Source organism: Microcaecilia unicolor, chromosome 13 (genome assembly GCF_901765095.1).
Source record: "Microcaecilia unicolor chromosome 13, aMicUni1.1, whole genome shotgun sequence".
In the NCBI taxonomy this organism is placed as follows: Eukaryota; Metazoa; Chordata; class Amphibia; order Gymnophiona; family Siphonopidae; genus Microcaecilia; species Microcaecilia unicolor.
The window spans coordinates 76,935,953-76,962,717 of record NC_044043.1 but is presented as its reverse complement, the minus strand read 5'-3'; the positions used below and the strand labels follow the sequence as shown (position 1 = coordinate 76,962,717).

General features: G+C 42.2%; 1 protein-coding gene across 2 annotated transcripts in view; it reads right to left on the bottom strand.

The window, feature by feature from the left end:
* The window catches only part of PRDM16 (PR/SET domain 16), an 895,576-nt gene that overhangs the window by 596,079 nt on the left and 272,732 nt on the right, over window positions 1-26,765 (bottom strand). The gene's annotated exons all lie outside the window — the stretch shown is intronic.

Genomic DNA, 26,765 nt, shown 5'->3' with positions numbered 1-26,765 from the left:
TAATATTCAGTGGAGATAACTGGCTATTTCGTATTGGATATTAGCGCTTGGCCAGCAAAGCGCTATTTAACCAGCCAGTAGCTATTCCTGGCGGCGCGCGAAAGCTTTCCTTCTAATAAGTTCTGGGAGAAGAGGATATTTCTCTGGTAAGTGAACAAATTTTGCTTGTGCTTTCGGAACTTGAAGATTGGGGTTTAAAGGAGGAACTGTAAGTTAGTGATAGGCTGATATCCTTAATACTTTAGCAAGTTTTAAATTACGGAAAAACTCAAAAAACACTAAGATGGAGTCAGCAGTCCAGCAGCGAGAGGGGTGCTATCCAGTCTTTTGCATTGAGTGTCACATGTATGATTATCTCCCAATTGGTGAGGTGTCATATGTGTGTGCCCGATGCAAAGAGCTCCTAGCTCTCAGAGAACGTGTCCGTTCTCTAGAGGCTAGAGTAGCAGACTTGATGGAGCTGAGGGAGACAGAGAGGTACATAGAGGAGACCTACAGGGATGTTGTAGAGAAGTCCCACCTCCAGTCAGGTAGCCCCTGTGCTACCTTGGAGGAGGGAGGTCTCCTAGAAGGAGAGCATCACCCTGGTGAAGTAGGAAGTACTCCTGTAGCCAGGACCTGCCCACCAGGGGATGTATTATCCTTTCGCACCGAGGATATATCTCCAAATGTTGCCCGGGAGGGAAAGGTTAGGACAGCTGTTGTACTTGGTGATTCGATCATTAGGCATATAGATAGCTGGGTGGCTGGTGGACGTGAGGATCGACTGGTGACTTGCCTGCCTGGTGCGAAGGTGGCGGACCTCACGCGTCACCTAGATAGGATTTTATATAGTGCTGGGGAGGAGACGGCTGTCTTGGTACATGTGGGTACTAATGACATAGGAAAATGTGGGAGAGAGGTTCTGGAAGCAAAATTTAGGCTCTTAGGTAGAAAGCTGAAATCCAGATCCTCCAGGGTAGCATTTTCTGAAATGCTACCTGTGCCACGCGCAGGGCCCAAGAGACAGGCAGAGCTCCAGAGTCTCAATGCGTGGATGAGACAATGGTGCAGGGAGGAGGGCTTTAGATTTGTTAGGAACTGGGCAACATTCTGGGGAAGGGGGAGCCTATTCCGAAAGGATGGGCTCCATCTTAACCAGAGTGGGACCAGGCTGCTGGCATCGGCGTTTAAGAAGGAGATAGAGCAGCTTTTAAACTAGAAATGGGGGGAAGGCCGACAGTCGCTCAAAAGAGCATGGTTCGGGATAAGGTATCTTTCAAAGATATCACCATAACAGGGAAGATAGAGTATCCTGGTTGCAAAAGAGATTGTAGTAGATCGGGTATCTTTAAATAACAATAAAAATCAGACAAAAGATTGCCAATTAATACTGTCAAGTACTAAGCATGATGTACTTAGGAACAACAAACATAGTTTGAAATGTCTATATGCGAATGCCAGGAGCCTAAGAAATAAGATGGGGGAGTTGGAATATATTGCACTAAATGAAAAATTAGATATAATAGGCATCTCTGAGACCTGGTGGAAGGAGGATAACCAGTGGGACACTGTCATACCGGGGTACAAATTATATCGTAGTGATAGGGTGAATCGGATTGGTGGAGGGGTAGCATTGTATATTAACGAGAGCCTTGAATCAAATAGATTGAAAATTCTGCAGGAAACAAAACACTCCTTGGAATCACTGTGGATTGAAATTCCATGTGCAAAGGGGAAAAGGATAGTGATAGGAGTGTACTACCGTCCGCCTGGCCAGGACGAACAGACGGATGCGGAAATGTTAAAGGAAATCAGGGACGCAAACAAACTGGGCAACACAATAATAATGGGGGATTTCAATTACCCGCATATAGACTGGGTTAATGTAACATCTGTACATGCAAGGGACATAGGATTTCTTGATGAAATCAAGGACAGCTTCATGGAACAGCTAGTTCAGGAGCGACAAGAGAAGGAAAAATACTAGACTTAGTCCTTAGTGGTGCTCATGATCTAGTGCAGGGGGTAACGATACGAGGGCCGCTTGATAACAGTGATCATAATATGATCGGTTTTGATATTGGCATTGAAGGAAGTGAAACTAGGAAATCAAGTACGCTAGCGTTTAACTATAGAAAAGGTGATTACGACAAAATGAGAAAAATGGTGAAAAAACTGAAAGGAGCAGCTCGCAGAGTAAAAAACTTGCATCAGGCGTGGATGCTGTTTAAAAACACCATCCTGGAGGTTCAGGACAAATATATTCCACGTATTAGAAAAAAGGGAAAAAAAGACTAAACATCAGCCGGCGTGGCTAAACAGTAAGATAAAGGAAATCATTAGAGCCAAAAAACAATCCTTCAGAAAGTGGAGAAGAGAACCAACTGAAAGTAACAGGATAGATCATAAGGAATGCCAAGCCAAATGCAAAGCGGAGATAAGGAGGGCAAAAAAGGACTTTGAGAAGAAATTAGCGTTGGAAGCAAAAATACATAGTAAAAATTTTTTTAGATACATTAAAAGCAGGAAACCGGCCAAAGAGTCGGTTGGGCCGCTGGACGAAAATGGTGTTAAAGGGGCGATCAAGGAGGACAAAGCCGTAGTGGAGAAATTAAATGAATTCTTTGCTTCGGTCTTCACCGAGGAGGATTTGGGGGGGACACCGGTGCCGGAAAGAATATTTGAAGCGGGGGAGTCGGAGAAACTAAACGAATTCTCTGTAACCTTGGAGGATGTAATGGGTCAGTTCAGCAAGCTGAAGAGTAGTAAATCACCGGGACCTGATGGTATTCATCCCAGAGTATTAATAGAACTAAAAAATGAACTTGCGGAGCTACTGTTAGAAATATGCAATCTGTCCCTAAAATCGAGTGTAGTACCGGAAGACTGGAGGGTAGCCAATGTTACTCCGATTTTTAAGAAGGGTTCCAGAGGAGATCCGGGAAATTATAGACCGGTGAGTCTGACGTCGGTGCCGGGCAAGATGGTGGAGGCTATTATTAAGAATAAAATTGCAGAGCATATACAAAAACATGGAGTGATGAGACAAAGTCAGCACGGATTTAGTGAAGGGAAGTCTTGCCTCACCAATCTAATGCATTTTTTTGAGGGGGTAAGCAAACATGTGGACAATGGGGAGCCGGTTGATATTGTATATCTGGATTTTCAGAAGGCGTTTGACAAAGTGCCGCACGAAAGACTCCTGAAGAAATTGCAGAGTCATGGAATCGGAGGTAGGGTATTATTATGGATTAAGAACTGGTTGAAAGATAGGAAGCAGAGAGTAGGATTGCGTGGCCAGTATTCTCAGTGGAGGAGGGTAGTTAGTGGGGTCCCGCAGGGGTCTGTGCTGGGTCCGTTGCTTTTTAATATATTTATAAATGACCTAAAGATGGGAATAACTAGTGAGGTAATTAAATTCGCCGATGACACAAAATTATTCAGGGTCGTCAAGTCGCAGGAGGAATGTGAACGATTACAGGAGGACCTTGCGAGACTGGGAGAATGGGCGTGCAAGTGGCAGATGAAGTTCAATGTTGACAAGTGCAAAGTGATGCATGTGGGTAAGAGGAACCCGAATTATAGCTACGTCTTGCAAGGTTCCGCGTTAGGAGTTACGGATCAAGAAAGGGATCTGGGTGTCGTCGTCGATGATACGCTGAAACCTTCTGCTCAGTGTGCTGCTGCGGCTAGGAAAGCGAATAGAATGTTGGGTGTTATTAGGAAGGGTATGGAGTCCAGGTGTGCGGATGTTATAATGCCGTTGTATCGCTCCATGGTGCGACCGCACCTGGAGTATTGTGTTCAGTACTGGTCTCCGTATCTCAAAAAAGATATAGTAGAATTGGAAAAGGTACAGCGAAGGGCGACGAAAATGATAGTGGGGATGGGACGACTTTCCTATGAAGAGAGGCTGAGAAGGCTAGGGCTTTTCAGCTTGGAGAAGAGACGGCTGAGGGGAGATATGATAGAAGTGTATAAAATAATGAGTGGAATGGATCGGGTGGATGTGAAGCGACTGTTCACGCTATCCAAAAATACTAGGACTAGAGGGCATGAGTTGAAGCTACAGTGTGGTAAATTTAAAACGAATCGGAGAAAATTTTTCTTCACCCAACGTGTAATTAGACTCTGGAATTCGTTGCCGGAGAACGTGGTACGGGCGGCTAGCTTGACGGAGTTTAAAAAGGGGTTAGATAGATTCCTAAAGGACAAGTCCATAGACCGCTATTAAATGGACTTGGAAAAATTCCGCATTTTTAGGTATAACTTGTCTGGAATGTTTTTACGTTTGGGGAGCGTGCCAGGTGCCCTTGACCTGGATTGGCCACTGTCGGTGACAGGATGCTGGGCTAGATGGACCTTTGGTCTTTCCCAGTATGGCACTACTTATGTACTTATGTACTTATGTACTTAGTTAAATAGCGCTGAATATTGTGTCCTCTGTATATACATATTTTTCTGCCGTTAAGAGGAAAGTTACTAATATACATTAAGGGACTAATGCAGGATTTTTGCACCTTAACATGCATTAATCAACAAAATTGTATTTAATGGTTCATAACATATTAGTTACTGCAGGCATAATAATGAGATGTAAAGCATGAAAAAAACCCAAGAATTTCACCTCATTATTATGAAAATTGAATAATGCAGCTTATGTTGAACTCTGCAAGCTATGTTATTCTTGGAAAAATAATACCAGCTTGAATAATTTCAGCTAGCATTATTTTTCAAGGAATAGCATGGATTGTGGTGTTCATTACAAGGTAAATTATTTGATTTGTATTGTAATGAGGGGGTCGATATAGAGACAATGGTGTTCAGCTAGAGATCATGGCAGCCACATTTGTGAGGCTGCCACAAAAGGCAGGAGCCAGTCAACATCACTCCTGCCCATTTCTCCCACTGGACCACCAGGCAAATGGGCATAAGAACATAAATGTTGCCGTATTGGGACAGACCAAAGTTCCATCAAGCCCAGTATCCTGTTTCCAACAGTGGCCAAGCCAGGTCACAAGTACCTGGCAAGATCCCAAAACAGTAAAACATTTTATGCTGCTTATCCTACAAACAAACAGTGGATTTTCCCAAGTCCGTCTTAATAATAGCTTATGGACTTTTCTTTTAGGAAATTATCCAAAACTTTCTAAAACCCTGCTAAGCTAATGCCTTTACCACATCCTCTGGCAACGAATTCCAGAGTTTAATTAAATGGTGAGTGAAGAAATATTTTCTCTGGTTTATTTTAAATTTATTACTTAGCAGCTTCATTGTACACCCCTTAGTCCTAGTATTTTTGGAAACAGTAAGCAAGTGATTCATGTCTACCCATTACACTCAGTATTTTATAGACCTCTATCATATCTTCCCTCAACCATCTCTTCTCCAAGCTGAAGAGCCCTAGCCACTTTAGCCTTTCCTCATTTTAGCCTTTATCATTTTTGTTGCCCTTCTCTTAACCTTTTCTAATTCTCTTTTAAGATGCAGTGACCAGATTTGCACACAGTATTCAAGGTGCAGTTGCACCATGGAGAAATACAAAGGCATTATAACATTCTCATTTTTGTTTTCCATCCTTTTCCTAATAATTCCTAACATTCTATTTGCTTTTATAGCTACCACTGCACACTGAGCAGAGGGTTCAACATATCCATCAACATCCATGACACCTAGATCCTTTTCCTGGGTTGTGACTCCTAATGAGGAACCTTGAAGCATGTAGCTATAGTTTGGGTTCCTCTTTCCCACATGCATCACTTTGCACTTGCTCACATTAAACGTCATCGGCCATTTGGATGCCCAGTCTCCCAGTCTCGTAAGGTCCTCTTGTAATTTTTCACAATCCACTTACGACTTAACAACTTTGAATAACTTTGTGTCATCGGCAAATTTAATTACCTCACTAGTTATTCCCATCTCTAGATCATTTCTAAATATGCTAAAAAGCATTGGTCCTAGCACAGACCCATGGGGAACCCCGCTATCTACCCTTCTCCATTGAGAATACTGACCATTGAATCCAATTCAATTCATTTAACCAGTTTTTAATCCACAATAGGACATTAACTCCTATCCAGGCAAGCCTGCTAACTTTTGGGGCGAGAGGCTTGCATTTTTATGGATAGAGGTGGGAGAGGCAGGGGGGGGGGGGTCTTTTGTTCATCTTTGAACTGAACATGCGCGAAGAGTGCAGACATCAGCCGCTGGAAAGGAGGCTGCTGACTTCTTCCTGCTGAGGTAGTTTGGACAGCGGATCTCGTCTTCTGGCAGTGATTTGGTCCCTGCTTGAAAGGCTTTCAGGAGTGGGAAAGAGGGGGATTTGCTGTGAGAGGGGTGGGAGAGAAGGGGTACCATGGGGAATGTTCCATGGAGGTTGCCATGGAGGGAGGGGGATGGCACAACATCAGGTGAGGAGCCGGAGTTAACCAGCTGATATTCAGACTGGTGCCTAGTTGACCTTACTGCATAAAGGGTCCCTTTTACTAAGGTGTGTAGGCGCCTAAGTGCATCCAACGAGCGTCAAATTGGAAATACTGCCTGGCTACCGCATGCCTCGGGCAGTAATTCCATTTTTGATGCGCGTCCAAAACATGCAGAGAAAATTTCTACTGTGTGGTACTTACCCGGCGGTAATCGGCAGTGCACTCACACTGATGATTACCGCCCGGTTAATGTGTGAGACCTTACTGCTAAGTCAATGGGTGGCAGTAAGGTCTCAGGCCGAAAATGGAAGCGCGCTGGTTTTAATTGTGCCTGCATGTGTGGGAAAATGTGGGATACAAATGAACCATAAATAAATAAATACAATTTTGCCGCATGTCAATTTTTGGCCCCCCCAAAAAAGGCCTTTTTTGCTGGCACACTGAAAAATGGACCTGCACGTGTCCAAAACACGTGCCTACACCAGCGCAGGACATTTTTCGGCGTGCCTTAGTAAAAGGGCCCCAAAGTTAGGACACCATTTTTTCGGTCCCAACTTTATGCGGTTTCTCAGCCGCTTGTTAGCAGACTCAACATTTCTGCTGACTGGCTAGGTTACCACACTGCCCACAAACTAGCTGGTTTCAGCATGGGCAGTTAGAGGGGATATTCAGCAGCACTGTCTGGTTTAGTACGGCTGAATATTCCCAGTAAGCCTTGGACAGGCATTTTAAATGACCAGGAGTCTCTCCTGGCTGTTTAAATCATTTTGGATATTGGGCCTGAAGTGTTGTGTATGCATTTGCGTTCTTTGCATCTTATTACTGTGTATACCACCGTAGCTAATTTTATTATTATTATTTTGTTACATTTGTACCCCGCGCTTTCCCACTCATGGCAGGCTCAATGCAGCTTACATGGGGCAATGGAGGGTTAAGTGACTTGCCTAAGCTGCCTGTGCCTGAAGTGGGAATCGAACTCAGTTCCTCAGTTCCCCAGGACCAAAGTCCACCACCCTAACCACTAGGCCACTCCTCCACTGTTGCTACTAGTTGAGATTCTGCATGGAATGTTGCTATTCCACTAGCAACATTCCATGTAGAAGTCGGCCCTTGCAGATCACCAATGTGGCCGCGCAGGCTTCTGCTTCTGTGAGTCTGACGTCCTGCACGTACGTGCAGGACGTCAGACTCACAGAAACAGAAGCCTGCGCAGCCTTCTACATGGAATGTTGCTAGTGGAATAGCAACATTCCATGTAGAATCTCCAATAGTAGCAACATTCCATGTAGAATCTCCAACAGTATCTATTTTATTTTTGTTACATTTGTACCCTTCGCTTTCCCATTCATGGCAGGCTCAATGCGGCTTACATGGGGCAATGGACGGTTAAGTGACTTGCCCCGAGTCACAAAGAGCTGCCTGTGCCTGAAGTGGGAATCAAACTCAGTTCCTCAGGACCAAAGTCCACCACCCTAACCCCTAGGCCACTCCTCCACTCCAATTTAACACACACTGTTGTCATTTATCTTGAGCTAATGGGCAAATAATATGAATTATAGCCATAATGCACCTTAATAACCCCCCGTAACTTAGGATGAATTTTCAGCTGAGAACAAAGTTTCCTAAAGGGTCTCTTTTATCAAGCCGCGCTAGGGGCTGCCAGTGTGTTAATGCCAGCAAAGTCCATTCACGTTGAATGGGCTCCGTTGGCATTGCCAAGCAGAAACCGCTAGTGTGGTTTGATAAAAGAAAGCCCTAAGTTTGGCTGAAAATAGGGCACACATTTCTGAGTCTAAATTTAGAATTTCAGCTTTTTTTGAATATCGGGCCATAAATGTTTATCAAAATTCTGTGCATCTAATGCCTAATGGCCGCAACAATAATCTTGTTGTTGTTTTTTTTTTTTTAATAGGCTATTCAGAAGCAAGAGTAATAATGTTGTGTCACACAGAAGATGACACTTTTTGATTCCAAAGTTTTAATCTTGTTAAAACGGCTCCTTAATAGCTTCTGAAGTTATGCAGTCAACATTTGAATTCAGCTGTCTTTGGAACCTGTGAAATGTGGCGATTAAAATATCTGACTTGAAATGAACTGGCTGCTTTTGTTTCCCTCATCAGTAAAATGTGTGTTTAAGTTTCAGAACCGCTCTTATAAAACATTTAAGTGTATGGATAATGGAAGCAAATTGCAAGCAGAAAAAAAAAAAAAGAACAATTAAATTATTATATGATTAGTAATAATTAAATGCATCATCACAGCTTCCTGATGCATATCTTTAAATTTTCAAAAGCAATGGAAACCATAGCCTAGCAGAGCAATTAGGGAATTAGTGTGATTATTATCGGGTGATCTAAATTGTTGCACTTGATTGCATAGTTAGAACATGCCATTATTAAGAGCAGAATCATATTAGATTCACCATTTGACTTACGAACCATTAAATACATCCAGGGGAACAAAAAGGTAATTTGGGACTCTGTCAACGTAGCTACTTGTCAACGGGAGAACAAAAAATTTGAATGTATTTCCAAACAAGGAGGTATCTGTTGACAGAATTCTGAGAAAGCATCTCCCGCCCTAGTTTGACGGGCTGCATCATTTCAGTAAACAGAAGGATTCCGTCTTGTTCAATTTATCTAAGTACCCTTGCAGTCTGCAATCCAAATGCAGACCTGCAATCACTGGTAACCAAGCTCCAATTATGGCAGGAACATTTCCAGTCATTTTATTGTTTAGGTTTTGCTCAGGCTCTGCCAGGATCATGGGACCCTTTCCTTATGGATTTAAAAACGCTTGATCTCTCAATAGCAGCTTATAGGCTTGCATGGAAAACCTGGACCTCTTTCTTCTGGTTTTGTGGCCAGATGTTTCGGTTACAGAGTCAGTCCTGTATTCATTAGCAAAGGCAGAAATGATATAAGATGTTCTGTAAAAAATAAAACATTCTGACACAAAATCGTAAATTTGGGCTATTTTTTTCCCTATTCGTCTTAGTTTTGAAGTCCAGGTATGAAGCCAGTAAAAAAAGGGCTATACAGAGGTCAGAAAACTGTGAATGGAAAGTTTGCTATTTTTTTCCCACAGTTTATCGGATTATTTCTCTAAGGATATCTCAGATCACGGACCCATAAGGCCTCACCCAGTGGGAGAAATTATTCATAGAATGATAGAGTTGTTACTTCCATCTCCCCAGAAATGACCACCACCTTGTACATCTACACTTCAGTAAGACCCCTTTTGTTGGAGATCGATTTAAGATTCACATAAAATCCTGCTTAATCAAAGAGCAGGGCTAAGTTAATAATGAAAAACACATTTGTCTTATGGCCCAAGTAGCTGGAGTATTTATGGGAGCAGAGGTTGCCTTTCTCAATTAAACATGAGGCGATGCGACCGGGCTTACTGCAGAGTCGCCTGCCTCTACAATAACACATACAATAACCGGCACATCGTGGGCCGTAGCAAAGTGAGAGGAACTCCAACAGTGCATATTAATAATCAACCTCTGATGTAATCAGGGAAAAAAATAGCGCCCAAAAATGATAGTTTTCACTTCAGCAAGGAAAGGCATTTCTGTCTGAATAGAAAGAACTATTAGGGGAAAAGAGATATAATAATATGCCAATTTAAGGATGCACTATCCCCGGGATTCTGTATATCGCGCCTTGATTTCCAGTGGAGATCGAAATATAATCTAAAATAGTGCGTGTAACTTAATTGGTTAACTAGCTAATCAGTGCTGTCAATTGAATATTAACAAGCAGCAGCCCGGTGGTAGTTGCTTCCCCCAGCATGCGCCATTTCCAGTGCTGCAAAGAAGTAGCGCTGCTGTGTATCTAGGAGTAATCGGGCAGTACAGGAGCCCTTACCGCCACCTCAATGGATGCTGGTAAGCGCTTCCCCCCCAAAATGGCCGCGCGGCAAGCGGTTCACTCGCTGCATGGCCATTTCTTTAAGAAAAGGGAAACCTGCCTCTTATGCGCTGCAGTAAAAGGGAGCCTAAGCATGGGTCAAAAACACCAGCGCAGGCCCCCTTTTTTCCACAGCTTCGTAAAAGGAACCCCAAGTGTATTCTGTAACTTGGTGCACTTAAATTCTGTCGCATAGTTGAAAAAGGGGGCATGGCCATGGGTGGGGTGCGAACGTTTCTAAAATGTACATGCTTTGTTAAAGAATGCACCCACTCTGTGCCTCATTCGGGCGTCAGGATTTACACCAAGTAAAACCTGTTATAAATGGCCATGACTAAATTTGCGAGGTGCAGCCACAGAAGGTGGAGGAACCCTCAATTCCTACGTTACAGTAGTGCAGCAAAAAAAGGAGTAGGGTGATCTGGCCCCTTTCAATAACCCAGGGAGACTTTGTAACGTCATACGTCTCCCTGGAACGGGCCAGGTCATCCTACTCCTTTTTTTGCTGCATGACTAAATTTGGTCATGTGGAAAAGCGTAAAGTGTATTCTATATGCCATGTGGAAATTTAAGCCTATTCTTTAAAGTATAGGTATGCTTTAGAGAATATGTCTAGGTGTATTTTTTTTCCACACAGAACATTCAGGCACCATATATAGAATCTAGCCCTATGCCCTTTTAAAATCCTCAACACAGGCTTTCTGCTTTGAGAAATATCTTTTCCCTTCTTTGAGACTGTGCAATGATTTCTTTAGAGCCTGAAAGGCTTTGTAGTCACTTCAGCAGAGAAGACAGTGGATGGGCAGAATGGGAGACGGAAAATGGATGCATGGATAGGGGTTATCCTCTGGATTCTGTATAGGTCACCCAAATTTGGGCGTGGATCCCAGATCCGCTTATAAACTAGTTAGTCGACCAGGCGCTAACAATCGATTATTGGAGTTAACAAGCATTTAATTTAGTTTTAGATTTCTTTAAATTTGATACACCACCTTTAATAAGCATATATCAAAGTGGTTTACAATGATAAAAGTAAAATAAATAACACATATTAAAACAGAAAACACACAGGAACTCCATTGGTTGAATAGGACAGAATAAACAGAAGAATATCAAATTACACAACACCTATGCCCTATAACATAACATAGTAACATAGTAGATGATGGCAGAAAAAGACCTGCATGATCTATCCAGTCTGCCCAACAAGATAAACTCATATGTGCTACTTTTTGTGTATACCTTACCTTGATTTGTACCTGTGTGGGTCTACATTTTATACAAACAAAAAAAGCAACACTGGGCCTTCAAGACTGAGACAATAGGAGTATTTTATTGATAAGTGACCCGACACGGGCCGTGTTTCGGCGTAAAACAACGCCTGCCTCAGGGGTCAGCGTTTGACTGTGAATTGTTTAAAATGTATATGTGTCCAAAGCCTCCAAAAACAGACATAGATAAATCTGTAAAGCCAATCTTGCCTGTCGGAATGGACAGCCTCAATATAGGAAAACAATTCTTTGCTAATACAGGAGAGTTGTTTTCCTATATCACATCCAAACGCTGACCCCTGAGGCAGGCGTTGTTTTACGCCGAAACACGGCCCGTGTCAGGTCACTTATCAATAAAATACTCCTGTTGTCTCAGTCTTGAAGGCCCAGTGTTGCTTTTTTTGTTTGTGCACTTTTTATGCATACTGTTTACCCTCTCTGCTCGGTTTGGGTCTACATTTTGTGACACACAACTCTAAAAGAGGCTTGGCTATGGGAGGGTCATGGGCACGTCATGAGCATTTCCAGAAATTAGGCACGATGTTATATGATACCTCGATTTGCACGCCTATCTGCCATCAGTTGGGCGTGATCATTTACACTAGCCTTTGACTACCATGCATTCATTTTCAGAATTAAGCTGCACATTAAACTTTTTTTTTTTAAAATAAAAAGAAAGCTGGAAGCAAACAAAAAAGTTCCCCAAAAAGTCTGAAAAATCCAAAAATGAAGCACAAATTTTTTTGCCTCTGGTGTATATCCCTATTGACTGCCGGGAAGGAACAGGAACTTTGTTATTAACTCAAATATAGTCCTGTTGATAATGACTGGAAGTATTTACAGCCCGCAGGATTTTGAAATCTCAGCCATGTTCCTAACAGCCAGATTTCTACAATCACTTTTATGACCATTGCCGTATATTAAAATTGTCACTATTGTTGGCTTTCTCCTTGTTGGGTGCTTTAAAGACATGAAGACCAACATGTCCTACTCTCCCATTGAAAAAAAGATGTCCAGTGCAGGGCTGGGTCATAGTCACAGAGCAAGTAATGGAAGTTGGCTCCTACCATATCTGTTCTATAAATACAGTAAAGACCTTTGTCTGGTCCCTTCAGAAGGCAGCAAATTCTCTAGAAAAGGTGTGCAAAATTAACAGATGATGAAACACACTTTGCACATAAGTACATAAGTAATGCCACTCTGGGAAAAGACCAAGGGTCCATCGAGCCCAGCATCATGTCAACGACAGCGGCCAATCCAGGCCAAGGGCACCTGGCAAGCTTCCCAAACGTACAAACATTCTATACATGTTATTCCTGGAATTGTGGATTTTTCCCATTTAGTAGCGGTTTATGGACTTGTCCTTTAGGAAACCGTCTAACCCCTTTTTAAAATCTGCTAAGCTAACCACCTTCACTACCACATAGGCTAGTCCAATGATTCCTAAACCTATCCTGGGGAAACCCCAGCTAGTCAGGTTTTTGGGATATCCTCAATAAATATGTACGAGATTGGTTTGCATATCTTCCTTGGTATGCAAATCTAATGAATATTCATTGCAGATATCCTGAAAACCTGAGTGGCTGGGGTTCATTCAGGAAAGGTTTGGGAATTACTGAGCCAGTCCATAAATGTTAATGTTGACTAATTACGTGTGCATCTGGCCTTTAGTTATGCAACTGCCTTTGGGGTCCTTTTACAAAGGCATGGGAGGGTTAATGCGTGGGTAAGTGTGCGCCAAATCAGCACTACTGCCGGGGTAGTACTTGCGCCCGGCAATAATTATGATTTTGGCACGTGCCGAATTCTGCGATAGAAAATAATTTATTTATTACATTCCCAAGTCAATAACACAATACTGAGAAATATTTGACCTGCTTTTTTCTTCTTATACTGTGGCTTGGCTTAGGGCAGAGGGTACAGGGTTCGGCACTGTCCTGTGGAGATTTATAATATCTGACACATCTTACAGAACAAGGGCCTAAGGGAACAGCAAAACAAGCCTTTCTGTACCTAAAACTCAGAGTGTTGCTAGAAAAGCTTTAATTTAGAGAGCTGGACAATTTTATGACTCCCTTTGGAAGTATGATCATCAGATATCCTGTCACAATATTTAAACAGAATTAGAGTGCACGCACGTTCAGCTTTGCAAAATTATTCAGTCATTCACTTAAGCTGATAAAATTGGGAGCCTGCTAAAGAGATTACTTTTGTTGGTGAATTAATTTTTCTGATGACACTAATGCAAACGTGTTAATATGCTGTTTTCGGCTTGGAAATAAGGCAAGTGACTTCATGGGGAAAGCTTATCATATATAGGCTAAAATTAATTTATACACCTACAGGAAGATTAATTGGCACCAGCATTGGTGAGGCTTCGTTTTCAGGTAGCTGGTAAAACCTTTCTATGCCCCTTACTTGGAGTTTTCTATTTAGCTCACATCTTTCTCAGTAATTAAAGGTAAGTTACATTCAGGTACAGTAGTCATTTCTTGCCCTTGAGGGAATGGAGGGGTTTAAGTGACTTGTCGAAGATCACAAGGAGTGGTGGTGGGATTTGAATCTGGCATTGTATCATGCTGCTCTTTTCTTGAATGGTTAGAAAGTTGTTCTCATCGCCCATCACCTGGTCTGATCACCCATCCATCTCTGCCTCCATTCTCCCACCCCTCACCATTTCCCTTGAGACTTTCAATAGAATGTTGTTTGTTTTTTTTCCATGCAATATATATCAACGAGAACTTTGATAATGACACATGGGGACCTTTGTTACCAAACAGCACTAAAAGGTGACTCGCGGTAGCCCCAACGTGGCTTTCCCAGATGATAAGGTTACTTTTAGCACTGCTGGTAAAAGGCAGCTTTTTCTATTTTTACGACAATGGCCACGCGCTAATTCCCTCATTAGTATGTGACCATTAGCGCGTGAGCCCTTACTGCCACCTATCTGTAGGCGGTAAGGACTCGCATGCTAATCCTGCGCTAATCAGTGCCGCATCCACTTTCTGCCCCCATACAAGCCCCCAGTGCTAAAAATATATATATATTTTTATTTCTTTAGTGCGGGGGTAGCGAGTGCTGATTTCAAAACTACCTCATGACGCCCTAGGACAATGCATTTTAACCTGCGGTAAGCACAGGTTACTGCAAGGGCCCATAGATTCATAATATATAAATAAAGCAATAATTAAATTAAGAAAAAGAATCATGAAACCTATGAAAATAGTTCACTATCTCAAGGGAGACCTTCATACACGTTCATCAGAGGAAGCTGGAAAAAGAAAGGAACAAGAAAAGCAAGACAAATATTACCCTTGCAATGAAAAGCCCATAAACCCCAGTCTTTAGGAACCTGAACTGACAACCCCTGAAGCTTCCAAAAAGAACTGAAGTTGCAATAATTCATCGAACACAAAAGTCTGATTCTCAAAAAAGAAAAAAAAAAATCGTAACTGAAAATTAGCCCCCATTGAGATAACTTGTTGAGGAAAGCTAAGAAATGTCTTCCTGATCAGTTCTGTCCTTCTAAAGACATTAGGAAAAATGTGAATATTCTTTCCCATTTAAAAAAAAAAAAAAAACAACCCAAACCCTCTAAAATATATGCTTCTTTGTCTGCAGAAAAATAAAATACATTAACAAAGTAGCTTTGGAAACAAACTCATCATCTGAAGTCTGGAGGATTTTGCTGAAATCCCAACTATCCGAAGACAAATCTGTCCCTATTGGTGCATCTGAGCCCTTAGATTGTGTCCCTGGAAGAGGTGGCAACCCTAGATTTATTTGGGATACTTAAATTCCAAGGGGCCATTTTACAAAGTGGTGGGGTAAGCCCAATGCAAACTTACTGCTTGCTAGAAAGGAAGTACCACTGGGCTACCGCAGCAGCCCAGTGGTAGTTCCCAGCCCCAGCATACCACCATATCCCGTGCTACAAAAATATTTTTATTTTTGTAGCGCCGGTGTGTATCCGGTGGTAATGGGGCAGTTCCACGTGCTGCCTGGTTACCACTGGGTTAGATCAATATAACATCCAAAGATCTTATTAATGATACCAAAATAATGCCCGACACAGGCCGTGTTTCGCCCAAAAGGGCTGCTTCAGGGGCTAAAATGGAAAACGTCCAATAGGAACAATTGTAATGTTCATACAAGAAAAAACCAGCACATCCGAAAAGACCAATAATGTGTCTAATCATATGAAGCCTCCGCTAGTAACGCTGGGAAAAAAACAAAACAAAACAAAATATTACAATTGTTCCTATTGGACGTTTTCCATTTTAGCCCCTGAAGCAGCCCTTTTAGGCGAAACACGGCCTGTGTCGGGCATTATTTTCGTATCATTAATAAAACCTTTGGATGTTATCTTGATCTGCTGTTTTGTTTTCCACGTTGGAATTTGCAGATCGTTTGCCTTGTTGTTTTTTGGGACTACCACTGGGTTAGCACAGGAGCCCTTACTGCCTCCCCCCCCCCCCCCCCCGAAATGGCTGCACGGCAAGTGCTTCACTTGCCTCGCGACCATTTCCTGAAGGTAAAAGGGAACCTTGGCATGCATCAAAAACGCATGCCGATAACAGCGCAGGCCCCTTTTTGCCGCAGCTTGGTAGAAGGGTCCCTCAGTAATCTATTTTGGAAGTGATAAGAGCGGTTCGCCTTGATTATCGCTGGGCAAAAAATAAAATCAATTTCTCATTGCACCAGAAATGGCACACAGTGGGGGTGGCAGTACCGCAAGCTCCCACAGTAGACCGGCAGTAGAGAAGGATTGGCATGTGCCAACACCATGGCAGCTCTACCACGGCATTGTAAAATGGCCCCTAAGTGCCATACAAGCCCCCAGTGCTAAAAAATATATATTTTTATTTCTTTAGTGCGGGGGTAGCGCGTGCTGATTTCAAAACTATCTCATGACGCCCTAGGACAATGCATTTTAACCTGCAGTAAGCACAGGTTACTGTAAGGGCCCATAGATTCATAATATATAAAGCAATAATTAAATTAAGAAAAAGAATCATGAAACCTATGAAAATAGTTCACTATCTCAAGGGAGACCTTCATACACGTTCATCAGAGGAAGCTGGAAAAAGAAAGGAACACATAGGAACAAGAAAAGCCCATAAACCCCAGTCTTTAGGAACCTGAACTGACAACCCCTGAAGCTTCCAAAAAGAACTGAAGTTGCAATAATTCATCGAACACAAAAGTCTGATTCTCAAAAAAGAAAAAAAAAATCGTAACTGAAAATTAGCTCCCATTGAGATAACGTTGAGGAAAGCTAAGAAATGTCTTCCTGATCAGTTCTGTCCTTCTAAAGACATTAGGAAAAATGTGAATATTCCTTCCCAAACTTACTGCTTGCTAGAAAGGAAGTACCACTGGGCTACCACAGCAGCCCAGTGGTAGTTCCCAGCCCCAGCATGCCGCCATATCCCGTGCTACAAAAATATTTTTATTTTTGTAGCGCCGGTGTGTATCCGGTGGTAATGGGGCAGTTCCACGTGCTGCCTGGTTACCACTGGGTTAGATCAATATAACATCCAAAGATCTTATTAATGATACCAAAATAATGCCTGACACAGACCAATAATGTGTCTAATCATATGAAGCCTCTGCTGTTTTGTTTTCCACGTTGGAATCTGCAGATTGTTTGCCTTGTTGTTTTTTGGGACTACCACTGGGTTAGCACAGGAGCCCTTACTGCCTCCCCCCCCCCCCCCCGAAATGGCTGCACGGCAAGTGCTTCACTTGCCTCGCGGCCATTTCCTGAAGGTAAAAGGGAACCTTGGCATGCATCAAAAATGCATGCCGATAACAGCGCAGGCCCCTTTTTGCCGCAGCTTGGTAGAAGGGTCCCTCAGTAATCTATTTAGGAAGTGATAAGAGCTCTATGGAAGCCCGGCGGTTCGCCTTGATTATCGCCAGGCTAAAAATAAAATCAATTTCTCATTGCACCAGAAATGGCACACAGTGGGGGTGGCAGTACCGCAAGCTCCCACAGTAGACCGGCAGTAGAGAAGGATTGGCATGTGCCAACACCACGGCAGCTCTACCACGGCATTGTAAAATGGCCCCTAAGTGCATGGCCATTAATACTGGAAATAGAGAAATTGACCTTTTTACCCAGACGTGTGTGGATGACACACGTAAGTACGTGCTACGGCCTCTTTTTACTGCAGTTTAGTAAAAGGGCCCCTGTACGTGTTCATGTAATGCCACTAGATTAATAGTGAGGATGTATAAAAGAAATGAGGGATATTGGGGGATATACTTTTTAAGCTCAAGTCTTGGAACATTCTCAAGTCTGTAGACACCTTCTTCTAGTACTTTACGAAGGCTTTTTGATGACCCATAACATATGGCAGACAACAGTCAGAAGAAAATATTTGGAGGACTAGCATATGTGAGACCATCTCTGGTGCTGTGGCTTCTGCTGTTCTTGCTGCAGCAATGGTAAATTATAGCAGCCTTAAGAATTTGTTTAAACTGGCAAAAAAACCCCAAATGATTTCCTCCTATTCATATTTCCAGGAACGCTTCTCACTTAGAGCATACTTTGGTTATTCTTTCATTTAAGGTTGAGAGTGATAAACTTTACAAAAAATCTTACAAACCTCATTTTGAACATAAGAGTAGCCATACTGGGTCAGACCAATGGTCCATCTAGCCCAGTACCTTGGTTCCAATAGTAGCCAAGTCACAAGTACCTGGCAGAAACCCAAATCGTGGCAACATTCCATGCTACAAATCCCAGGGCAAGCAGTTGCTTCCCCATGTCTGTCTCAATAGCAGACTATGGACTTTTCCTCCAGGAACTAGTTCAATCCTTTTTTAAAAGCCAGATATGCTAACCATTGTTACCATAGGAGCCAACTTTTCAAAATTATTGGGAGTGCTAATCCCAATGGAAATGACCCCTCCTTGGACACATAGAAGAAATTCTCTCAATACTGGGGGTGCTCAAGCACCCACAGCGCCCACAGAGTCGGCTCCAATGACTGTTACCACATCCTACAGCAAAGAGTTTCAGAGCTTAACTATTCATTGAGTAAAAAAAATATTTCCTCCTAATTGTTTTAAAAGAATTTCCATGAAACTTCCTTGAGTGTCGCCTAGTTTTTGTACTTTTGGAATAAATTTTGTGAACATCCTTGTTGTGAAATACAGGGGTTTAATTTTAAATTTCTTCTCCTTTCTTCTTCCTGTGCTATGTTGGAGTTTCCAGTTGGATGAATTTTATTAACGATTTAAAGCAACCTTCCTAATATAAATAAATAAATATATATATATTTAACCCACAGGCCTCTTTCCAGCATATAACCCGAATCTGTTTATGCCATGGACTAGTAACAAGATGATTTGTACAGAGAGCTTTGATTAGTATGTTTAAGCTTTCTACTGGCAGTCACGTGGCTTTGTGGTCAAAGAGAAAAAGATCGGCCAAAAATGATATATGCCAGGATCTCAGACTAGACACATGATATAAATACTGAACTCTGGACCAGGCTCTCAGGAGTTGTGTTTATAGCTGCCAGTTAGTTGTTTTATATTTTAAGATATTCAAATTATTTGCAAGCTACAAATCAACGCGTTCCCTTAAGGCACGCCTGCCATCTTTTTTTTTTCCAGGTTGTTAATTAAAATAAATGCATTAGCAGTCAGGAACTTGTTAAAAAGTCATATTATTCTGCTACAAGAATGATTTTTTTTTTGCCCAGACTGAAAAACCCTGCTGCATGAAAATCATTCATAGTGAAGCGGAAATAAAGTTTATGATAGCCAAAATGTTGGTTTCCATGGTAATTTGTTTGTTTATTATGATGACCTTTTTCAAGCTGGTGTAAAAGCCTGCAGCTTCATTTTATTTTCGAAAAGAGGCCCCAGTCAGAAGACAGACATCTAGCTCATTATGTCCAAAGCGGATGTCCATCTGACATGTATTTTTCAACAGGAAATACGTCAGGATTTTCAGGTCCAAAATCCATGAGATGGACGTCCATGTGCTGAGGACATCCAGCACGAACAGACATTTTACAAACTGGAATGGCCAATATATAAACAGCACAAAAGCAAGAACAAGGACATCTGTCCCATAACATTCTTCGAAGAATGGCCACACAGACATCCCTGCAGAGCAGAGGGGCAGCCTGGTGGTTCGTGCAGTGGACTTTAAAGCAAGGGTCCTAGATTCAAATTCTACTTTAACTCTTTTATTTTGTAATTGTGAGCTCTCCAGGAACAGAAAAATACTTACTATACCTGAATGTAGATCACTTCAAAAGCATTCAGGCTTGCAGGCTGTTTATGGATTTAGGTACAGTAGGTATTTTTCTGTTCCAAGAGTGCAGCATTATTCCCACCATGCCACAGAGTGATGCTCTTGGTCTGCAGCTCTGAATCCCCTCTCCGATATCCAGCTACCCACAGGCCCGCCCAACCTCCTTGTGCCTACCACAATCTTCTAACTGGTGGTCCAGAGGAGGGTCCTGAACAAGTGAATAAGGGTTAGGAGTTAAAAGGAGTTAAAAGATATAGAATCTGGGTGTAAGTACATCTGCTCTGTGACTAGTGTAATGCATGCTAATGGAAATTTTAATGCATGACCTGCAAAAGAAATGCTGGACATGCCCCCTAATAACTGCCACATTAAATTTGCACCTCCTACATGCTAATTTGTTTTGTATTAAGCTGCAACAACTAGAAAATGCAATGTACTTTAATAAAAGGATCTTAAATGAGCTATGGAGAAGAGACAGTTTTAGATAGAAGAGTGCATATAGTCTAGGTGGTGTATCATTAATGGCATGCTACTCTACCAAGGGCGTTAGTCAATTCCCTCTCACCTCTTCTTTTCCCTTGGCATTAAAATGAACATAAGTCAATTCCTATGTTGGGTGATTGTGACCTGGATGGGCCACTGTCGGAGACAGGGTGCTGGGCTAGATGGACCTTTGGTCGGTCCCACTGTGGCGATGCTTGTCTTATGTCTTAAGTTAAAGACACTTTTATGAATTTAAGCAGCTGGAATTTGTAATTGGACTGGCCACTATTGGAAACAGGATACTGGGCTTGATGGACCTTCACCAGTATGATGATTTTTAATGAGAACATGATGTGTGCACAAATGCGCATGTCAGCTTCTACTTTCAAAAGCATTGTTAATCCCTCTGAGAGGAAGAGCAGAATTTGTAAACATTCTGATGGTTTACTATGAGCTGATTGATACAGACAAAATGTAAATGTTTTTTCTTAATTACAGGATTTTTGCCAGTAGGGCCAGCTAAGGAGCTACGTAATGTTGACTTGGATTATTCCCTGTGAACCGCTTGCTTGGTGAAACCAGAGAGTTTCCAAATAATTTAGCAGTAAATGCCAGCATTATGTTTCCAGTAAAAGCAAGAGTTCAGTGAGGCATTACAAATATTTTCAAAGATGAATCTATTAGAGACAAAGTATTTGCACCTCATCTACACCTATATTTACCTGGTCATCATCCACACAGTTATATTTATTTTATATTTGTAGAACAGAATTCATCTTGAATGGACTTTTCATGCAAATAGATGTTAACAATTCAACGCAGGACTTTCCCATGTGCTAAACCCATTTCTATTGCAGCTGTAAAATAGGCATTTTTCAATTATATCTTTTTTTGGCTGTGCACTAATGTTAGCATTTGCATGTGGTCGTTTTAAACAAATGAATACAGGACCATTTACCACCTCCTATTTTGAAGGTGCTAAGAGCTCCTGCATTATAGACAAGCTAATCTGTTAGTGTGTCAGTAATGTCAGCATGCTAGCTAAACAGTACTTCCATGACCATTCTCTGCCCCTGATGTGACATCAGAGGTATAGAATAGTATGCTGCCAGATTCACAGACAAATCACAGTTGGTGCCAATTAATGTCATTAATTGGTTCTTAGAGTTCAACTATTGTTCATTAATGGCTCATTAGCCAATTAACTTGCATGTGCATCTCGGGAGCACCCCCAAATTTGGGTGCCATATATAGAATCCAGGGGTGAGTTCATTGTACATTTATAGAATAATAACACTCAGCACAGTTCTATAAGTCATATGCACATCTCACTTAACATGTAAATGTAAGGGGGCATTCGAAGGAGAGGATATTGGGTGGGGCATGAGTGGGACTAACATTATCTTTATTTCATTTTATTTTTTTTAATTTCAGTTTAATTATTATATTTTCTAAAGGGGAATTTGTTTATGTAAGATTGTTTCTATTTATAGTTCCTCATTGTTTAAACTTTTTACATTTTTTTCTGTTTTGCCACTTGTTATTCTATCTCTGTGTTTTATGAGGACTCCAGATGAAGGCTTGCAAGCCGAAACATAACATGTGTTGGGCCAATCCAAATAATATTTATACTGGATTTTGAGAATCTGAGTCGATCTACACAGCTAGTGCATTGGATTTTGAGAACTGTGGATTTGTCAATAAATATTTTTAAATGGTGCTTTTTTTGTGGTAGCCTCCACTCTTTGTGTTGCCTTGCTGCGATTTGTAGAAGTGTTTGGTTTTGTCCTTGTTTTGGACCAACATTTATGTGAATGACTTACAGAATGTTGTACGATATGTGCTAAAGTGCTGCATTTAGGAGCACCCACTTATGCCTGCTATTGACATGGCATAAGTGGGCATGTCTCAATATAGGCACTTTGTACAATTTTCACTTGTATTTTTTTTTTGTTTCATTTGTACCCCGTGCTTTCCCACTCATGGCAGGCTCAATGCGGCTTACATATTCAGGTGCTTATTTGTACCTGGGGCAATGGAGGGTTAAGTGACTTGCCCAGAGTCACAAGGAGCTGCCTGTGCCTGAAGTGGGAATCGAACTCAGTTCCTCAGTTCCCCAGGACCAAAGTCCACCACCCTATCCACTAGGCCACTCCTCCACTCCATATTCTATAATGGAATCTTGGCGCCCACATTCCGTTATAGAATTAGCTCTCACTATGTGGCCTCCAAGGCGCCTAAATTGTACAGCCCAGTTCTAGAATTGTCCACTATCGTCTTGATAAACTAGGCTAAAATTAGATGCCTGCTTGGCTTTCACATATAACCAGCTTGTTATAACATTACTCTTTAAAATATGCTAGAAAAGCCTTGGTCTCCATTCCACGTGATCATTGGTCAAAAGGCTGTTTGTAAGAATGGAAGAAACTTCTTTTTTTTTCTTTCAAATGTTACTGAATCTAGGATGGGATTTGTTCAGAAAAAAAATATTTTTTTTCTTATTTATTCATAAGCTTTTCCACTTTTCTGTAAATTGCAATTGAATACAAACTGGTGAAACAGTGAGGTTTATTTAAGTAGTGGGGTAGAAATTTGCAATCCTGCCCTGGGCTGGTCTCTGCTTGGCCAATCAAGAAACAGGAACTAAGACGACCAGAAATATAAGACACAACTGGGAATGGGCTGGCTACAGCCGGAATCTCAAGAGATAGAATAGCTCCTCCTAGTAAACAGGTGCTTTCCAACCCAAGGGCTGCTGGCTTGAGGCTGGCTTATGCCTGACAGCTATTAACAATATGAGAAAAATAACAGAAATTTAACTACACTGGAATAAAATCTGAAATTTCAGGGGATTTCCCTGGTGTTTGGGGTTAGGAATAATATGAAATGACATGGAAAATATCATTTGCATTCACTATGCTATTTCAAATGAATGTGCCACCCCAGTGAGCTCTCTGATACTTCAATTGTGATATCTATGAATAACTTTGATCGTCACATAATTTGAACATAAGCATAAATCTGGGAAGATCTGCACCATAATGAGGTTAACAAGAGCCAAGCATTAGGGGGTCATAAATTCTCCTTAATAATCATTGGCTTCAGAGGCTAAACAATATCTCCTAGCAGTAGAAGGTGGGGGTGGGAAGAGTAGATGCATATTTCCTTGCGTTAAGTAGAAGGGAGTCATGTTGTAAAATAAGGGCAGGGCAACTGGGGTGTTGCCCTGGAAGCTGTCTTGTTAAAGTGTCAACCTCTAGTCTCTGGGGTAGAGCAAGACGAGTCGTCATGATTGTGCTGACCTAGTTCTGATGCTGTTTAAGATGTTAGTATAACACTCTTGGAAAGGGAGAACCATTTGCCCGTTTTTCACATTCGTAGGAATGGCTGGGGTTTGGGATACCCTGCTGCAGGGCTGCCGAGAGGGGGGGACAGGGGGAACAAAAGTCCCTGGGCCCGGGCCTCCGGAGGGGGCCCGGCGACACCGCAGTCCGACCCGCCCTCCCTCCGTCGCTCGCTCCCAGCACTAAGCTTAAATGCCTCCTTTCACCACGTTCGCAGCAAGCAGCAGCAGGGCAGGCCACTCCTTCCTTCCGTGTCCCGCCCTCGCCTGACGTAACGTCCGCGAGGGCGGGACACGGAAGGAAGGAGAGGTCTGCTCTGCTGCTGCTTGCTGCAAATGTGCTGAAAGGAGGAGTTTAAGGTTAGTGCAGGGCCCGGCCCGGTAGCGGGTGGAGGGGGGGCCGGCGACCTCGGGTGGGGGGCCCGGGGGGCGGCCTTGTCCAGGGCCCGGCTCTGGCTCTCGGCGGCCCTGCCCTGCTGAACTCCAGGATGGTGGTCCTTGGGACAGGAGGACTGAGATTTGAACATGGTGCACTATTGTTTCTGGAGTCTGGACACTCAACAGATTCCATGAGGAGGGCATAAGGAAAACGAAGAGAGGTTCAGTGAACCACCAGCAGAGGGGAGCAAGAAATAAAAGAGGAATTCAGTTGGAGTATTGGAATACTGCTGACCATGGGGCTGCCACTGCTCATCCAAGCAGACAGATTGAAGCAAAGAAGAAATGAGAAATCACAGAGTTTCATTACAGCTTTTCAACTCTTCTATTTGTGTTTTTCCTTAAAATGTATTTGTTCAGAGCTTTATCTATTGGTTATCTGGGCCAAGATTCCATTCAGTAAACTATTTTTATTTTACTATCTATGCAGACTGGACATTGAATTTTTGTGGACGAGACAGCCTGTCAAACAAATGTTTGAAGAAGTGAGAGTGTCACCCCCATAGAGGTAGGTCCTTAAAAACAAGTTTTCTACCACTCAATATGGTTCCCGAGGTACGGTGTGTGATGTATCTACTCACTTCAAATGCCTGGTTACTAGGCCAGAAGGATCCCAGAGCTATAAAAGCAAATACAGAAATACACCTAAATGAACTCATGTGCATCTTGACCCAGTCTTCTGTGGTAACCCGGTGGTAACCGGGCAGCTTGATGCCTGACTACCACTGGGTTAGTGCTGTGCTAGAGTAAAAAAATTCCAGGAGCGCCGAAAATGGTGCACGCTCCAGCCAGAACTACCGCCGGCAGCCACATTGGGCCGGCGGTAGTTTCAGATTAGCGAGCGGTAAGCCTGTGTTGGGCTTACTGCCGCTTATTAAAAGACCCCCCAGAATGACATATTCAGCCATCCCCCCTTCAATACAGGTGTTCATATTTTATTGAAACTGTTTACCATGCCCCTTCATAATTAATAGCTTGCAAATGTTGTTTTTATCGTGTCTTACTATTTTTCCACTCTGGGAATGCAAGACAGACTAAACCACACATTTCAGAACAACGTTCTCTTTCTTTCTTGCTGTTAATCTGATACTTTTTAGGGCAACGTATCTTTCTCATGTATGAGAAAGCATAAGTGTTCCTAGTTAAGTGGAAACCACTTTTGTACAACTGTGCAGATGTACCTGAATGGGAAAAATAAAAATCTAAAAAATATTTTGCTAAGCAAAGACATTTAGGAGTTTTCTATGGCAAGGTACAGTCCGTTTAAATATATTCTTCGCTACCTCCCTTTCCCTTCTCTGGAAAAAGTAGCGTTCAGCATCTTTCTGTCTTTGCCCAAGCTGCAGGAGGACAATAAAGAATTTGCAGCTCTGGAGAGAGCCTACAATAGGAGAGGTCGTATTTTTAATTCACATCTCCTGTAAACGCTGCTAGGAGAAAGCCTTTTTTGCTGTTGTCATTGGGTCTAATTGTCATTCTGCTCACTGCCAGTTCCCTAAGGCCAGGAACAGAAGCCCTGACGTTTATTAACACAGCAGATTAATAGCACTAGGGAAAGACATTTTCGCAAACATGATAAATATTAATAATAATCAATAAGAACTTATATTTCCCAGATTGAGCTACAAACATTACCCAAGGGGGAATAGTATCCACTGAATCTGGAGAACAAAAAAAAAAGAGAAACTGTGTAGGACAAGGATTTAGACCAGGTTTCCAAACTGAATTATATTGTAGGAGAAAAAAATACAATTGGATTTATTACTACAACTATGACTAGTAATTTTAATATGGCTTCCTGACATACAGAGGATAATTTTATAACAAGATGCCCGGGTTAAGAATAACCTGTGTGTCTTTATCAAGTGCAAGAGAATGTGGCAGAAATCGTGTATTAAATACAGGTGAGGACACATACATCTGCTCAAGATCTGATGGCAAAGTTTGTGCATAACGTTCACAAGGACACACTTTGATTATTACCCCTCATTCTATAACAAGCTACATAAACTGAAGCCCCATTTTCAGGCTTGAAATGATAGAATACTGCCATTTACATGGGTAAGTGGACACCGACATGCAAAAATGGCAGTTGCATACCTAACTCCTATTCTGTAATTACGCACGTTGAGTGCATAAATGCAAAGGGGCATTCAGAGGGGATGGACCTGGGCGCATCATGGAATCTTGGGCAGCAGAGTTTCAATTTCAACTCAACAAGGGAAAAACACAGTGTCTAGTCCTATCGTCCCAGCATAGCAAGGTTAACCCGACTTCACTTGTCAATGGGGATTCTACTCTTCCAGTCTCGTCAACCCTGAAAATCCTTGGTATCTTGTTAGACACTCACTTGCAATTGGATAACCAGGTTAATCTCATCTCTAAACGAATGTTCCACTCAATGTGGAGATTGTGGTGTATCAGGAGATTCCTCTCGGGGGTCCTCTTCCGTAATCTCACTCATTGGTTAGTCCTTTCCCATATAGACTACTGCAGTGGTTTTTACACTGGTAGCCGAACATTTATCCTGACAAAACTGCAGACTGCACAAAACACAGCTGCTAGGCTTATTTTTGGCAAATCACGCTTTGAACATGCAGAACCTCTTCGTTTCAACCTGCATTGTCTCAC